Below are 5,000 nucleotides of genomic sequence, written 5' to 3' on the forward strand. Positions count from 1 at the left end.
GCATCCAGAGCCTTAAGGAACTCCGGGCGGGTCTCATCCACCCCCGGGGCCTTGCCACCGAGGAGCTTTTTAACCACCTCAGCAACCTCAGCCCCAGAAATAGGAGAGCCCACCACAGATTCCCCAGGCACTGCTTCCTCATAGGAAGACGTATTGGTGGGATTGAGGAGGTCTTCGAAGTATTCCCTCCACCGATCTACAACTTCCGCAGTCGAGGTCAGCAGAACACCATCCGCACCATACACGGTGTTGGTAGTGCACTGCTTCCCCTTCCTGAGGCGGCGGATGGTGGTCCAGAATCGCTTCGAAGCCGTCCGGAAGTCGTTTCCATGGCTTCCCCGAACTTCTCCCATGTCCGAGTTTTTGCCTCCGCGACCGCTGAAGCCGCACACCGCTTGGCCTGTCGGTACCTGTCCGCTGCCTCAGGAGTCCCATGAGCAAAAAGAACCCGACAGGACTCCTTCTTCAGCTTGACGGCATCCCTCACCGCCGGTGTCCACCAACGGGTTATAGGATTACCGCGACGACAGGCACCAACTACTTTGCGGCCACAGCTCCAATCAGCCGCCTCGACAATAGAGGTGCAGAACATGGTCCACTCGGACTCAATGTCCAGCACCTCCCTCGTGACATGTTCAAAGTTCTTCCGGAGGTGGGAATTGAAACTCTCTCTGACAAGAGACTCTGCCAGACGTTCCCAGCAAACCCTCACAATGCGTTTGGGCCTGCCAGGTCTGTCCGGCATCCTCCCCCACCATCGCAGCCAACTCACCACCAGGTGGTGATCGGTAGAAAGCTCCGCCCCTCTCTTCACTTGAGTGTCCAAAACATGAGGCCGCAAATCCGATGACACAACTACAAAGTCGATCATAGAACTGCGGCCTAGGGTGTCCTGGTGCCAAGTGCACATATGGACACCCTTATGCTTGAACATGGTGTTCGTAATGGACAATCTGTGACGGGCACAAAAGTCCAATAACAAAACACCACTTGGGTTCAGATCCGGGCGGCCATTCTTCCCAATCACGCCTCTCCAGGTTTCACTGTCATTGCCAATATGAGCGTTGAAGTCCCCCAATAGAACGAGGGAATCACCTCGAGTGAATCCAAAAAGTGTGGGTACTCTGAGCTGCTGTTTGGCGCGTATGCGCAAACAACAGTCAGGACCCGTCCCCCCACCCGAAGGCGGAGGGAAGCTACCCTCTCGTCCACCGGGTTGAACTCCGACATGCAGGCTCTGAGCCGGGGGGCAACAAGAATTGCCACCCCAGCCCGTCGCCTCTCACTGCTGGCAATGCCAGAGTAGAAGAGAGTCCAGCCCCTCTCGAGAGAACTGGTTCCAGAGCCCTTGCTGTGCGTCGAGGTGAGTCCGACTATATCCAACCGGAACTTCTCTACCTCGCGCACTAGCTCAGGCTCCTCCCCCCCCCCAGCGAGGTGACGTTCCACGTCCCAAGAGCTAGCTTCTGTAGCCGAGGATCGGACCGCCAAGTGCCCTGCCTTCGGCTGCCGCCCAGCTCACATTGCACCCGACCTCTATGGCCCCTGCTATGGGTGGTGAGCCCATTGGAGGGGGGACCCACGTTGCCTCTTCGGGCTGTGCCCGGCCGGGCCCCATGCTCGCCATCGTGCCCCAACTGACTCCGGAGGGGGGCCCCGGTGACCCGCGTCCGGGCGAGGGAAATCTGAGTCTCGGTTCTTGCATTTCCATAGAAGTCTTCGAGCTGCTCTTTGTCCGATCCCTCACCTAGGACCTGTTTGTCTTGGGAGACCCTACCAGGGGGCATGGAAGCCCCCGGACAACATAGCTCCTAGGATCACTGGGACACGCAAACTCCTCTACCACGGTAAGGTGGCAGCTCAGAGAGGAGTAAAAAAATCAATTTTTTTTAATTATTTATTTATCTATTTTTATTTTTATTTTTATTCTTTTTATTTTTTATTAATCAATCCAACAAAACAATACACAGCAATACCATAACAATGCAATCCAATTCCAAAACTAAACCCTACACAGCAATAAACAGAGCAATTGAGAGGAGACACAAACACGACACAGAACAAACCAAAAGTAGTGAAACAAAAATGAATATTATCAACAACAGTATCAATATTAGTTACAATTTCAACATAGCAGTGATTAAAAACCCCTCATTGACATTATCGTTCGATATTTATAAAAAAAAAAAAAATTAACAATAGTGTCACGGTGGCTTACACTTGCATCGCATCTCATAAGCTTGACAACACACTGTGTCCAATATTTTCACAAAGATAAAATAAGTCATATTTTTGGTTCATTTAATAGTTAAAACAAATTTACATTATTGCAATCAGCTGATAAAACATTGTCCTTTACAATTGTAAAAGCTTTTTACAAAAATCTACTACTCTGCTTGCATGTCAGCAGACTGGGGTAGATCCTGCTGAAAGTCGCCTGAAGAAAGCCATTCTGCACAAATGTCAGAAGTATCCCGCTTACATTACGCCAAACAGCTCAGAGACAAGCCTCAAAACATCAGGAACAAAGTAATTTGGAGTGATGAGACCAAAATTGAACTTTTTGGCCACTCGACCATGCGGCCCATTTTTCTTCAAGTGCCTCCTTATTGTGCATCTTGAAACAGCCACACCACAATTTTTCAGAGAGTCCTGTATTTCAGCTGAAGTTATTTGTGGATTTTTCTTTGCATCTCGAACAATTTTCCTGGCTGTTGTGGCTGAAAATATTTGCTGCTCATTTTCCTCTTCTTAATCAGCGTCTGAATGCCAAATTGGCATTCTCAATTCCTTGTATATCCTTTTATACCCCTTTCCTATTTTATACAGTTCAATTACCTTTTCTCGCAGATCCTTTGACAATTATTTTGCCTTCCCCATGACTCAGAATCCAGAAACATCTGTGCAGCACTGGATGAAAGATCCAATGGTCTGTCAGAAGCCCAGAAAGTCACTGACCTTTTATACACACTAATTACAAACAGGTGAGGATTGGAACCTTGATTAGCCATTCAAACCTGTTTGTGTCAACTTTTGTGCATGTTATCAGATCAAAGTCACTGGGGTATGTAAACTTTTGATCAGAGTCATTTGGGTACTTTCTTTTGTCATTTTGATTTAAAAAAAGAGTAAACACAGTTGTTTGCCAATAAATAGCTTCACACAACCATTAAGCATGAGTGGAAGAAAGGTTTTTGTGTTATCATTCATATTCTCTGAAGAATGACCAAGAAATCATAAATTCTCCCAGGGTATGTAAACTTATGAGCACAACTGTATATATTATATATATATATATATATATATATATATATATATATATATATATATATATATATATATATATATATATATATATATATATATATATATATATATACCGTATTTTCCGCACTATAAGGCGCACCTAAAAACCACAAATTTTCTCAAAAGCTGACAGTGCGCCTTATAACCCGGTGCGCTTTATATATGGATTAATAATAAGATTCATTTTCATAAAGTTTCGGTCTCGTAACTACGGTAAACAGCCGCCATCTTTTTTCCCGGTAGAACAGGAAGCGCTTCTTCTTCTACGCAAGCAACCGCCAAGGTAAGCACCCGCCCCCATAGAACAGGAAGCGCTTCTTCTTCTACTGTAAGCAACCACCCGCCTGCGTAGAAGAAGAAAAAGCGCGCGGATATTACCGTACGTTTCATTTCCTTTGTGTGTTTACATCTGTAAAGACCACAAAATGGCTCCTACTAAGCGACAGGGATCCGGTTCATGAAAAGACGCAATCTCTCCATCCGCACACGGATTACTATTTCACAGCAACTGATATTCCTGTGAACCGCACTGTGGATACAACGGGAGCACGTACGGTGAATATTCGCACCACAGGGAATGAGAAGTCATCCTTCACTGTGGTTCTAGCTTGCCATGCTAATGGCCAGAAACTTCCACCCATGGTGATATTCAAAAGGAAGACCTTGCCAAAAGAGACCTTTCCAGCCGGCGTCATCATAAAAGCTAACTCGAAGGGATGGATGAAGAAAAGATGAGCGAGTGGTTAAGGTAAGTTTAAGTTTACGCGAAGAGGCCGGGTGGCTTTTTTCAGTAGCTCCGTCCATGTTGATATACGATTCCATGCGCGCCCACATCACGCTGGTTTTAATATATTATTAAAGTTTGACTGACCTATTTGACTGTTTTTTTGACATTCCTTTAGCGCATAGATGCGGCTTACAACACGGGGCGGCTTATAGGTGGACAAAGTTTTGAAATATGCCGTTCATTGAAGGCGCGGCTTATAACCCAGGGCGCCTTATGGTGCGGAAAATACGGTATATATATATATATATATATATATATATATATATATATATATATATATGTATATATATATATATATATATATATATATATATATATATATATATATATATATATATATTGTGACAGCTCTGTGTCGCAGGGTTCTTTTCAGGACCGACAAACTGTGGCCAGGCATGTTGCCAAGGTTATAATGTTTTTATTTTTCAGTTCAAAAGTATTGGCTGGTCAGGTCTGCAAACCGGGGAATGAACCGGCGGTAGTAGCCTGCCAGCCCCAAAAACTGCCTCACCTCTTTTTTTGTCTTGGGAGGTGGACAGGCTGCGATCGCCGCTGTCTTGTCCACCTGCGGCCGCACCTGTCCCCCTCCCAAGTGGTACCCCAAATACTGTACTTCCCTCCGGCCAACTGCGCACTTTGCCGGGTTGGCGTCGAGCCCCGCCCGCCTCAGGGACTCGAGCACCGCTCCCACCCGCCGCATATGTTCTTCCCAGCTGCCACTCTGGATGATGACATCATCCAAATAGGCCGCCATGAGGACGCAGCACTCGGTCCATGAGGCGTTGGAACGTGGCGGGCGCACCAAACAAACCAAACGGAAGTGTCACGAACTGGTATAAACCTTCCGGAGTGGAAAAGGCCGTTTTTTCCCGAGACTCTGGTGATAAAGGAATCTGCCAGTAGCCCT

This window comes from Nerophis lumbriciformis, linkage group LG17, assembly GCF_033978685.3.
Source record: "Nerophis lumbriciformis linkage group LG17, RoL_Nlum_v2.1, whole genome shotgun sequence".
Taxonomy (NCBI): domain Eukaryota; kingdom Metazoa; phylum Chordata; class Actinopteri; order Syngnathiformes; family Syngnathidae; genus Nerophis; species Nerophis lumbriciformis.